The sequence below is a fragment of the Rousettus aegyptiacus genome, unplaced genomic scaffold, assembly GCF_014176215.1.
Source record: "Rousettus aegyptiacus isolate mRouAeg1 unplaced genomic scaffold, mRouAeg1.p scaffold_m13_p_2, whole genome shotgun sequence".
Lineage (NCBI taxonomy): Eukaryota > Metazoa > Chordata > Mammalia > Chiroptera > Pteropodidae > Rousettus > Rousettus aegyptiacus.
In genome coordinates this window covers 130,746,621-130,760,090 of record NW_023416295.1, presented here as the reverse complement: position 1 = coordinate 130,760,090, position 13,470 = coordinate 130,746,621, and the positions used below count along the sequence as shown (strand labels likewise).

The following is a 13,470-nucleotide window of genomic DNA, read 5'->3' as shown; positions in this document are numbered from 1 at the left end:
ATGGCTGGGTATAAGATTAATATCTAAAATACATTTCTATACTTTAGCCATAAATGATGAGAAAACTTAAAATGTTGTTTACAATAATCTTAAAAATAAAGCATGTAGGAATAAATCTAACATGTATAAGATACAAGGAGAAATTTTAAATTTTGTTGAAAAACATTAAAGAAGATATAAATGACTAGAGAAATGTACCATGTTCATGTGTAGGAGTTCTCAATATCAAAGAGATACTCATTTTTTCTAAATTGGTCTGTAAATTCAGTGAAATATAATCAACAGTGTTTTCTTAGGGACTTGATGAGCTAATTCTAAAAGTCATAGTAATTAATACACAATATGGTATTATTGGTACTAGGATGGGTAAATCAATGAAACATTATAGAACTTAGAAACATCCTTGTTTATAAGATTAATTTGATATTAAAGATGTGATTAAAGATGATATTTCAGATCATTGGTGAGTTATTTAATAAAGAGTATTGGGACAATTGACTATTCATATGAAAACAAGAAATAACGTGCTATTTCACATCAAAATAAATTCCAGATTTAGTAAAGTCAATATAAACAGCATCACACAGAAGAATTTAGAGCTGAGAGACAATAAATAAAAGGTATAGTATGTTCCACTTGGTACTCACTGATAGCAGTACTTTCCATCTCTCACCTGGATTATGGCATTTACAATTTCATTGGCTAGTTTTACTGTGACTTGTCCTCTTTAGTCCATTCTTTACACCACTAGAGTATGTGCTCTACAGTATGTTACTTTCCAGCTTAAAATCCATTCATCGTTTCTCATTTTCCTCAGTATTGAATCTAAAACCCTCAACATGGCCTGATGCCTGCTTATATCTCTAGCCTCATCTCTTAGTACTTTAACTTTATTCCCATTTCTCTGCAAGGTAGGTAGGTCTCAGTTCTTCTGACCTGCTGTAGAGCTTCAAGTAATATGCCCTTTCTGTCTGTCCTCTGGACCTTTGCATGATAGTCTCTTGAACTGGAATACTTTTTCTTCCCCTATTTCACTTGATTACAGTTGACCCTTGAACAGCACAGGTTTGAACTCTACATGCCCACTTATATGCATTTTTTTAAACACATACTGTAAATCTATTTTATGATTTTCTCCATAGCATTTTCTTTAGCTTATTTTATTGTAAGAATGCAGTATATAATACATATGCAAAATATGTGTTAATCAACTGTTTATGTTATTGGTAAGGCTTCTGGTCAATAGTAGGCTATTAATAGTTAAGTTTTGGGAGAGTCACAGTTATACTCGAATTTTTTGACTCTGGGGATTGGAGCCTCAACCCTCATGTTGTTCAGGGGTTGACTGTAAACCTTTTCCTCATTCCATTCTATCCTAGAGGTCATTCCTCTGGAAAACTTCCTCTGACATCCCAAATTTGTATTAAGCCCCCCTTCTATAATCTCCTTTATTAACTTGCAGATTTACCATTACTACTTTCTTCCAATCCATCAGAGCAGGGATTGTTTACCTGATTGTTCACTTGTTATATCATCAGTGCTCAGCACATTGTTACCTTGTTGTTTAGACATTCAAATATTTATTAAATGAATAGTCTCAAATACAATTTCCTCATTCTTTTTCTTTCCTCATTTCCTCATTAACTGCCCATAATGGCTTTGATTATCATATTTATCAGAACTTCATACTTCTTTAAAAATGTAAAAACTATTTTAGCTTGTGAGCAATGCAAAATAGGTCATGGGTCAGATTTGACCCACAGGCTATAGGTTGCCAACTCCTGCACTAAATACTGAAAAGAGATTTTGTTATAATGAGTTCAGCCAACATTAAGTCATTAATGGTTGACTGTGACCTGATGGTTTAGAGTGAATATTACTATTGCCACTTTAGAGATTAGAAATTGAAGCAGTTAGGTGACTTACCTAAGATCATATACTCTGTGTAGTACACCTCAGACTTGTTACTCTCTTATTATATTTGTTTTAAATTAGTCTTAAAGTATTCTGTCTTTGTAAATAAACTGGGAAAAGTAAAGTAAATGGAACTAAAAGTTTTAGTTATTGTAATTGTCAGAAACATTAACATTTTCCAGGTTCTAACTTAAAAGGAACACCCCAGAACTAGGTCCGTTGGATTGTGTGGAATATTGGATTGTGTTAAAGCATATTGGCACAAATACGTATAATGCCTTCCAAAGGAAGAAAAGTTCAGCAAACTAATCCAGGCTCTAACCTTAAGGGAACTGACATTATCTAGAACGCAAACTTATTTCCAATTCTTAAATATGATGGAAGTTCATGATAATTGAGCTCTGGCAGTTGGTTCTAAATAGTGTTCTAAATAAAGGTTCTAAATAAATAAGTTATATAAAAAAATAGGTTCTAAATAAAGAGCGATTCTTTACCCTGACAGGAGCCCCAGATGTGCTCAGTTTATCTCGTTTCACTAGGAGACTTTTTCATTAGATATATTAAGGAGATATAGAATTGTGTTTTGGGATTGCTTGATTAATATTGTTTTTTACGTATTAGTCGATGCCAGGATCTGGTAAACAGGAGTTAGTTTCTTTCTTTCTTAAAAGTAATTAATTACTATTTTATGGTGACATTGGTTAATGAAATCCAATAAGTTTCAGCTGTACACTTTAACAGTAAGGTATATATATATTTGCACTGTGTGTTCACCTCCCATAGTTAGATTTCTTTCTGTCATCACATATTTGACCCCCTTTACCCCATCTACCTCTCCCCTCTTCACTCCCTTCTCCACCGCTAGCCTATTGTCCATGTCCATAAGTCTTTATCCTGTTCATTTGTTGCTTTTAGGTTTATATCCCAGGTATAAGTGATATTATGTGATTTTCAACAACTTCTGTCAGGCTTATTTAGCTTAGCATGATTATCTCAAGGTCCATCCATGTTGTTGCAAATGGCAGTTTTTCATCTCTTCTTATGGCTGAGGAATATTCCATCGTATATATGTACCAAAGCTTCTTTAGCCAGTCATCTATCGTAGGATACTTCAGTTGCTTCCATGTCCTGGCCACTGTGAATAATGCTGCTATGAATATCGGTGTGAAAATACCTTTTTGGATGTGGGTTTTCAAATCTTTGGGGTAAATACCCAGTAGAGGGATTGCTGAATCATATGGTAGATCAATTCTTAGTTTTTTGAGGAACCTCCATACTGTTTTCCATAGTGGCTATACCAATTTGCAGTCCTACCAGTAGTGTGTGAGGGTTCCTTTTTCTCTGCATCCTCTCCAACATTTTTTATTACTTGTCCTGTTGATTATAGCTATTCTAACAGGTGTCAGATGGTATCTCATTGTGATTTTGATTTGCATTTCCCTAATAGCTAGCGATGTTGAGCATCTTTTCATATATTTATTGGCCATTTGCATGTCCTCTAGGGAGAAGTGTCTGTTCAGGTCCTTTGCCCATTTTTTGATTGGATCGTTTGTTTTTTTGTTGTTATTGAGATGTATATGTTCTTTGCATATTTTGGATATTAGGCCCTTATTGGAGGCGTTGCTCACAAATATATTTTTCCATTTGGATGGTTGTCTCTGTATCTTATTGATGGTTTCTTTTGCTATGCAGAAGCTTTTTAGTTTGATGTAGTCTCATTCATTTATTTTTGCTTCTACTTCTCTTGCTTTCGAGGTCAAATTCATAAAATCTTCTTTAAGTCCAAGGTCCTTGAGTTTGGTTTCTATGTTTTCTTCTATGCAATTTATTGTTTCAGGTCTTATATTCAGGTCCTTAATCCATTTTGAGTTAATTTTGGTGATAGACAACAGTCTAGTTTGATTCTTTTGCAAGTGGCTTTCCAGTTTTCCCAGCACCATTTATTGAAGAAGCTTTCCTTTCTCCACTGTATGTCTTTGGCTTTTTTGTCGAAAAGCATTTGTCCATATAAACATGGGTTTACTTCTGGACTCTCAATTCTGTTCCATTGGTCTGTGTGTCTGTTTTTCTGCCAATACCATGTCAGTTTGATTATTGTCACTTTGTAGTATAATTTGAAGTCAGGCAGAATGATGCCTCCAGCCTCATTCTTTTTTCTCAAGAGGGCTTTAGTAATTCAGGGTCTTTTGTGCTTTCATACACATCTGATGATTTTTTTTGTTCTATTTCTTTAAAAAATGCCTGTGGGATTTTGATGGGGATTGCATTAAATCTGTATAATGCTTAAGGTAATAAGATCATTTTAACTATGTTGATTCTTCCAATCCCAGAACACGGAATAACTTTCCATTTCTTTGTATCATCTTCGATTTCTTTTGATAGGGTCTTATAGTTTTCATTATATAGGGACTTCACATGTTTTGTTAGATTTATTACTAGATATTTTATTCTTTTTGTTGCAATTGTGAAAGGAATTATTTTTCCCACTTCTTTTTCTGATACTCCATTATTAGAGTATAGGAATGGTATGGATTTTTGAACATTGATTTTGTATCCAGAAACTACTGTATTTGCTTATTGTTTCTAGTAGTGTTCTTATGGAGTCTTTAGGGTTTTCTATATAGAGAATCATGTCATCCACAAATAGTCACAGTTTGACTTCTTCGTTTCCTATTTGTATGCCTTTTATATCTTTCTTTTGCTTGATTGCACTCACTAGGACCTCCAATGTTGTATTGAATAACAGTGGCGATAGTGGACAGCTTTGCCTTGTTCCTGATCTTAAAGGGAAGATTTTTAGTTTTTCACCATTAAGTATAATGTTGGCTAAGGGTTTGTCATAGATGGCCTTTATTATGTTAAGGTGCTTTCTTTCCATACTGATTTTGTTAAGTGTTTTGATCATTAAACAGGAATTTTTAAATAGAAGTTGAATAAAATTAGAACTATGAACTGTGATTAACTCATTTACCTAGCAGAATTGGAAGCCAGGGCTTTAGTTGCAGCACTCTTGTAATTAATTATTCATTAGCTCTTGAAATGACGGCAGACCATATTTTTTTTATCTTGATTTATGTTAGATAGTTCATTTATTGGACAGCTAAACTAGATAGAAAAGAAAGAAAAGATAGTTTTTCATAAGTAGTTTTTATCCTAGTTAGAGATCACCACCACATGTATACAAGAAAGACTTGATATTTTATCCTCTTATCCTGTCCTCTGCTTGAGGCTCCTTATCAAGGCAAAACCCTTTAAATCCCAGCAGGAGGAGGTCTAAATCTTAAATTGCACTATTCTTAAAAGGTCTTTGTCTTTCAAACAAGTCAGATAATGTTGGAACATTCCCATTAGTGAGTCATGTGGACCAAACATTGTTTCTGTGTATTTTTTGCTCTAACTCTTAAACATTCTCTTTCTTCCTTTCCCTTGCCTGTTAAATCACTTCTAAGAATGTAAGACTCAAAAAGTAATAGGATCTTGTGTAGAATATTTTAGTGATTTAAGAAACTTCAGTTATCTTGGCATTGACAGTAGACTATATATTAAAAGATTAATTTTTTTTTATTTTAATAGAAAAACAGTACTTTTTTTTTTTTTACTTTTGGTATATTATCTGTGGTGGTTTTAAAACACAATTCACAAATTTTTTGATATTCCTCCTTTCAAAAGGTAGAGTCCCTCCCCTTGAACATGGATAGTACTTTGGGACTTGCTTCTAATGAATAAAATGTGGCAGAAATGACCATGTGGCATTTCTGAGAAGGTCATAAGAAGGCATTGTGACTTCATCCTTTCTGTATCTCTTGGATCATTTGTTCTGAGAATAAAATGATGTGGAAGCCAGCTACCACATCATAGGATACTCAAAAAGCTCTATGGAGAGGTCGTTATGGCCTCTAGCCTTCACCTATGTGAGTGAGCCAATTTGGAAGCAGATCCTCCAATCCTAGTCAAGCTTTCAGATGACTGCAGCCCCACCAATATCTTGACTACAACTCATGAGAGACCTTGAGCCAGAACCAGCCAGCTAAGCTGCTACTAACCTTCTAAACTGCTACTGAACAGAAATTGTGAGATAATGTATGTGTCTTGTTTTAAGCCATTAAATTTTGCGGGTAATTTGTTATGCAGTAATAGATAATTGATATGCCTTCATGGAACATTTTATAGTAAAAGATTGATATGCTATCTGTTGTATGGGCCAACATTTTTTCGGTCTCCTAAATTCTTACTTTCTTCTTCTTTTTTTGTTGTTATTTCTAAGAACTGCCTTGGACTGAACAGTATGCATTAAAGTCATTTCTATTTCTCCAATCTTCTTCTGTAGCTACTACTTTACAAAAGTTGTTGCTATATTATTTGTTGCATAGATATTCATGACTATTATAGGGTCATAATGAATTGTAGCCTTTAGCACTATAAAGTGTCCTTTATCTCATTTAATACTTTTTGCCTGAATGTTATGTTATCTGATATTAAGATTATAATCCTAGATTTTTTAAATTTGCATTCACTCAGTACATCTTTTTTCATTCTTTTATCCTAGGATCTCTTATATACAGCACAGAGTGGGGTTTTAATTTGTGAGTCAATTTAAAAATCATTTTAATAAGTGGTTTAAGCCTCTTTGTGTGTGTGTGTGTACGTGTGTGTGTATACACACATACAACTGCTATGTTTTATTTCAGTTATGTCATCTTTATATATACAAAACAATGCATGGTTTTCCAGTAAACTGTTTGTTCAGTTTCCTTTGCTCTCTGCTGTTCTGTGTGTGTGTATGTGTGTACTTCTCTTGATATTTAGGAAAATTTATATATTTGTTCTAATGATTCCTTTTATACCAATACTCACATAATACCTTGGTTCTCTTTTTATTTACACGTTGACTATTAGTTCCCTACTTGGAACACAATGAAAGAACTTGACACCATCTCCTTCTCTCTCCTCTGTGCCTGCCACTATCCAATTTTAGTTAATAGTATTATTTTTCTTAATGTTTATTCTTGTCATCTTTAATATGTTTTGATTTATAATAATCAGTTTGTTGGCTTTAAATGACATCCTTTAACTCTGTTTTACCTGTTAGACAGTCAGTGAGCTGTTCTACTTTTATCTCTCTCCCCTCTCTCATTTTTTAAAGTTATTACACTATCAGAGCAAATAAAACGTATATACTATTCTTATTCCCACTTTTGTTTTAGTGGTAGGTATATCTAAATATATTCAGTGTGCACCACCAGTCTCTCTGCTGAAGTTTTCTCAGTCCTCTCTCAGTCGGGTGCAGTTTATCCTTAGGAAGGACTCATGAGTATAATAGTCCCAGGTGTTTATCAGATGAAAACTTTTTTCTATAGCCTTACTACTTGTAGAACAGTTTGTCTACATTTAAAATCCTTGGTGTACATTTTTTCCCCTTGATTATATTGTAAATGTTGCTTTACTATTTTCTGGCTTTGAATGTTGCTGAGAACTCTGATGCCAAATTGGTTTGCTATCCTTAGAAAGTGACTTAGTTTTTCTGCCAGGAAGCACAATAAATTTTTTCTTTATATTAAAACAATAATTTTCTAGGATAAATCTAAGCAATGACCAATCTGGGTCTATTTAACTTGGTATATGGTGTGCCCTTTTCAATAAATATAGATTGAGGTCTTCATCCCTTCCATACCCACTCCTCACCCCCAAGAAAAATGTGATTGAATTATAGTTGTAAATATTCTATTCCATTATTATTATTTTATTCTTCAAGGCATCCAGAAATATGTGTATTGATATTTGTCTGATTTCTATATTACTTTACTTTCTCTTTGATCCTTTTAATCTACTTCTTTCACTTTGCTTTTCTTATTTTCATCCTCTATGTTCTATATAGTACATTGGTCTTAGCTATTTTTTTGTTGTTGTTTTGTTTTAGGTTGCATTCCCTGGGACATAGACTCTGAGACAGGGATTTGTATACAGAAGTTCATTGGAGAGCACCCTTGGAATCAACAATTGTGACAACCTAAAGAAGGGAAGACTGAACAGAGGAGATGCTGAACTGCAGTTAGTGGTATGCTGGTAAATGTTTAACAACCAATTCTCAAGGGGGGAAATATTCTCTGATTTGTAACACTTTCCAGCATGTAAATCCTTTTATTGTGGCAATTTTAAGCTACCAATATGATGTCACTGAATGTGGATCTGGGGAGAAATGCACGGTAACACCCATACAGAAACAATAGACATAATCTTAAGAGCATAGATAACAGTAATACAGTAAAATAATTAGGAAGTAATGGATATTAAGTAGTAATGTAGTAAAATCATTAGGAAGTAATGAATATTAAGATTTACCTTGGTTTTGAATATAATTTATTTAATTCTGAGTTTATATAATAAGTTTTAGTAATGGCTATGTTTAACAACCTGCTTGCAAAATTCCTAAAAATTTTAAAATTGGCTCTCATGGGCCAGTAGGAGTTGGCTGCAATATACCACTGATTGTGATGAGTCTCAACAAAGGCCTCAGGCCATCCCATCAGGAGCCTTGAGGTTGGGATGGCCCTTCAGAGTTTTCCTATTTTGAGGCAAGGACCTCTGTATTTTGGCATGGACCAGTCATTGGATGCAGGTAAACCTGGAAATTCCCAGGTTCCCAGGAAATTCCCGCCAATATTCTGGCAACTGGAGGTATGAGTACTTTAGTTCTGAAACAGGTATTTGGGGAGCACACCACAGGATCCATTACTGTAACTTATAGTTTAGTCTTGGTTTCTGCCGTAGGACAGCATTTTTTTATTGTATGCTTTCATCTGTCAAAATTTGTGATTGTTTTTGTGTGTGTGTGTGTGTTTTTCCTAATAGAAACTTTGTATGGCTACTGAGATTTTATTGTTTCTTATGTTTAAATATGTTGAATTTTTCTGGGTCAGCTTTTAAAAAATGGATCTTTTTAAGAGAATGGACAGGGATTTTAGGGCCTTTTCCTGTTTTTTCAGCTCGAGCACTCCCTCTTCTGTTTCTGTAGTGAAGAGCAGTTTTCTTAATTATAATGTGCTTTTTTTTTAAGTCAGACTTCCGATTCTCCTATTGTTTTTTTTCAGTGGGGTTACTTATTACCAGTTATTTCTTTTCTATTTCTCATTCACTACTGGCTGCTGTCTCCAAGGAACTTGACTTTACTTTTCAAAATGTCTTTTTCTTCTTAAAGTTGCACTTTCCCCATACTGTCACATTTGTGCCTAAGAATTTACCAAGCCCTTATGTTTTGACTTCTTTTGCCAGTGCTGATTTGCCAGGTTTCAGACCAGCTCTCAACTGTTCTTACTAGGGGTTGGCTGATTTCTTTCTGAGAGCGTCCCTTGTTGATGTTACAGGGTTCTACCAACACTAAATCCTCTGTATTTCTCACCTTTTTTCAAGCAGATTCTGTGACCTCTACACACTTATAGGGGTTCTGGATGGTCTCAACTGTGTTTTTCCCAACTTACTTGTAAGTTGGAGATTATAGGATTTTTTTTTTTTCTGTATTTAGTATCAGTTGTAGGAATTTTTATTTGCTTTTCTTTTTGCTCTGTATAGTGTTAAGGACGAGGCGTGGGAAGTCATAGAAACCAAAGAATGTGTATTTGTTTTAATATGCATAAATAATATTGTGCTTTAAATATTTTTCTGTTTTTTTCTTTTTCACTTAATATTATATGTTTATAATCTATCTGTGCACTATATGCACACCTAGTTTATTGCTTTTAGTTACTGCATTCCTTCCACAGTCTGCATTCATCCTATTTTATGTACCTGTTCTCCTGGTTAAAATAACCTGGGTTACTTCTACCTCCCGGCTATCCTGGAAAGAGTTGGATGAACACCCGTATATGTTCCCTTGGTAATCCATATGACATATTTTTCTAGGACATATACCCAAGAGATCTTGGGATTACAAGGCACATACACAGGTTGCTTCCCAGAATGGCTAAAAATGAGAACAAGAGGTCAGTCTCCCCACACCTTTTGCCAAGATTTGGTATTAATCATCTCTTAAATTTGTCATGCTGGTAAAATAATTCATTAAGTTTTGGCCTTAAATTCCATTTTGATATTTTATTTTAGCTTTTTTGAGGTATATTGACAAATAAAATTGAAAGATTAATTTAAAGTGTACATTGTAGGTATTTTAAATTTTGTATTTTTACATCTTGTTTAAGAAACCTTTTCTCACCCAAGTCACAAAGATATTATCCACATTTTCTTCCATTAGTTTTATAATTTTACTTTTCCATTTACATCTTTAAGACATTTGAAGTTTACCTCTATGTTTAGTAAGGTAGGGATCTAACTTAATTTTTCTTAATATTGTGAACCAGTTTTATCAACATAATTTTTAAGCAGTCTGTGGTGCCACTTTTTTCATGGGCCAAGTTCTGTGTGTCATGGGTCTGTTTCTGAGCTTTCTGTCTTTTCTATTTTTTGTTTGTTTGTTTATTTGTTCTTGTGCTCTGCTGGTTTTCTTTTTTTTAAAATATCTCTAGTGTGATAGGTCTTACTAGTTGGTATTATAATCCCCTTTTGAATTTCTTTTTCATGGGCTACGCTTCCATATACATTTTAGAATGAGTTGGTCAAGTTTCTAAAAAAGTTCTAGCTAACATTTAAAAAATCAGATTTGAACTTATAGATTAACTTAGGAAGAACTGACATCTTTCCTAAACTAAGTTGTCTTATTTAAGAACATAGTTTATCTTTTTTTTTTTTTAGAAATTCTGTCCTTTAATAAATTTAAAATTTTTTAGGGTAAAAGTATTGTCATATTTATATTTATGAATTTTTTAGGGTAAAAGTATTGTCTTAAATATTTTTAAATTTTTGGTGCTATTGTGAATGGTAGTTTGCCATTTCTGGTTCATTGTTGCTAGTATAGAGAAATGTTTCTGTGTTTCTGAAGAAATTTGAAACGTAAATGTTTAACTTTATCAAGTGTTTTATACTGCAACTCTTGGGATGATAATGTGATTTTTCTCTTTTAATCCATAGATATGGTCAGTAACATTGATAGTCTTCTCATGTTAAGCCATTCTTGTGTTCCTGGAAGAACACCTTGACTTTTGAGTTCAGTTGAATAATATTTATTTGTAGCTATTTTTTAATCTATTTTTATCAGTAACATGGGTTATTATTCTTCTTCTATCTGATTTTAGAATAAATAATTAGGCAGCTTTTCTTTTTCTATTTTCTGAAATAATTTAATTGATAAAGGGATTATCTGTCCCTTGAAGGCATGGTAAAACTCACTGTAAAACCATATAAGTCTAAGGCTTTTTTCTGAGGTTAAGGTCTTTAATTACTGTTCAGTTTATTTATAGGTATTTGGTCTTTTCTATCTCCGTTGTATCTATAGCTAGTTCTCTTGATTTCATTATGCGATTTGATTATTTTCATCTTTTTTCCTAATCAGCTCATTAGACAGTTGTCCATCTTACAAATCTTTACAAATTAGATGGTAAAAATAAGTCCTAATATAAGTTATAATAAATGTTAATCAATTAACCCATCAGTTTCTGAGAAGGCAGATACTCAGGTTGGATATCAGACTAGGTTAAAAACTAAGATCTGGCAATATATTATATGTAAGAGACACACTTAAAATTAAAGAATATGGATAAGTTGAAAGTAAAGAGCTATAAGTAGTTATTTGAGGCTAATATGAACAGAAACAAACAAACCAGAAACAAAACAGGTAGCTATTTTATATAAGATAAATTTGAGCTACAAATTTAAGGCAAAACTATCATTATGGACAAAACATAAGGAGTAAGTAGACTTGGTGCAGACTATCAGGAACTCAGCCAACTGATGATATAAAATGGATAGTTGGATAAATAAGACTAGATTCAGGGGCAAAGTTCAGAGGCAAAGTCAAAGCTGAGATATAAATTTGTAGTCATCAGCATATATATGGCAATTTAAAACCATGATACTGAGTGGGACCATCAATGGAGTGTTGACAGGAAACGAGGTCTAAGGGGTAAACTCTGAACTACTCTAACATTTTGAGATCAGGGAGATGAAGAAGAACGAGCAAAAAGATATAGAAGCAGCCAAAAAGGTAGGAGGCAAACCAGGAGATTGTGATGTCCTGGAACCCAGGTGAAAAACTATTTCAAAGAAAGTGAGTGATCAACAGTTTAAATGTTGCTGACAGGTCATGTAAGAGGAGGCTGAAAATGGACAGTTGGATTTAACAATATGGAGGTTGTTGCTGACTTGCTGGGAGTAAGTTTGATGATGGAGTAGGGGGAAAGGCCTGATTAGAGTGAGTTTAGAAGAGGAGAGAAATTGGGGATGGCAAGTTTGCCCAATTTTTGAAAGGAGTTTTGCTGTGCACGGAAGGAGAGAAAAGGGGCAGTAACTGGCAGAGGAAATGAGTCTGAGTTGTTTGATTTTTTTTTTTTTAAGTTGAGAAAAATAACTGTGTTAGGAAAAAATTGATGAAACAGAGAGAGATGGAAGAATTATTGAAGCAATGTCCTTGAAGAGAGGAGATGGGATCTAGTGTATAAGTGGAGGGGCCAGCATTAGATAGGAGTCAGATAATTCATCTACAGGTAACAAGGAAGAAAGTGGAATAGAAGGGTGCAAATGCAGATAGCTAGGGAGATATGGTAGTAGAAGTATGTGGAGTTAATAATGATTGCTTCCATTTTCTTGGTGCAGTAAGGAGCTAGGTCATATGCCAAGAAAGGAGGTAAGAGAAGTTCTCAGAGATTGGAGGAGACAGGAGAAAATATAAAATTGTTGTTTAAAAATGTCATAGTGAATGCATTAGGGAAACATAGTATGTTTTCTAGGCAGTAGTATGGGGCCACTTGAGACTGATGATTAAAGTAAGAACAGTTAACAAGTTTGAATATTTCCCCGAGGCCTCATTCAGCTGCTGTGGTGCAGCTATAGGAGTACTCCGCCAAGGAGTACTTCAGGGCAAGAGAGGAACATGTGAGTTAGAGTTGAGAGAATATGCAAGGGACTGATTATAATTATTGACCATGGAATTTATGCTGGGTTACAGGGTCAAGGACATGAAGAGGTAGGAGGCAGTAGAAAGGTGGTAGAACCAATGAAGTACAAGGTCCTATGAAGATCAAAGGATTGTTGGAATTGAGGTACTAGTGGAAGTGAGCTCTAAAGAGGTAATGTTTGAAGAATGAAATGTGTGAAATTGAGATTATGGAAGGTGTGCAAGGGTTTGTTTGTTTGTTTGTTTGTAATGACAAGGTTAAGGGTATGACTAATGGCTAGAGGATGAAATCACTAAAGGAGAGCAGATCAAACATTGCAAGGCCAGGTTTGGAAAGATCTGTATGAATATTGAAATTGTGAGGGATTATGACAGAAGTATTGGATATAGTGACAGTGAGCAAAGAAGAAGTAAACAACTTCAACAGAAAAAGCAATGTGGGTGGTATGTAGTCTAAAGACAGGAGTTTAAAATCAAGTACTATTATATATAAAATATACATAATATTTTACATAGTATATAAAGAGAGTAGGGGAGAATAATCTGGAATTATCATTGAG

General features: G+C 33.9%; 2 protein-coding genes across 3 annotated transcripts in view; one reads left to right on the top strand and one right to left on the bottom strand.

Moving 5' to 3' along the window:
* Positions 1-13,470, top strand: part of LARP4 (La ribonucleoprotein 4) — a 144,122-nt gene that overhangs the window by 7,654 nt on the left and 122,998 nt on the right. Inside the window, exon 2 of one of the 2 annotated variants that reach the window (XM_016151829.2) lies at positions 7,832-7,969. The gene's annotated coding sequence lies outside the window, so the exon portion shown is untranslated. Of the gene's footprint in view, positions 1-7,831; positions 7,970-13,470 lie in introns of those variants that run through there. The other variant, XM_036236240.1, reaches the window with a different exon arrangement.
* The window catches only part of FAM186A (family with sequence similarity 186 member A), an 81,194-nt gene that overhangs the window by 7,155 nt on the left and 60,569 nt on the right, over positions 1-13,470 (bottom strand). The window lies entirely within an intron of this gene.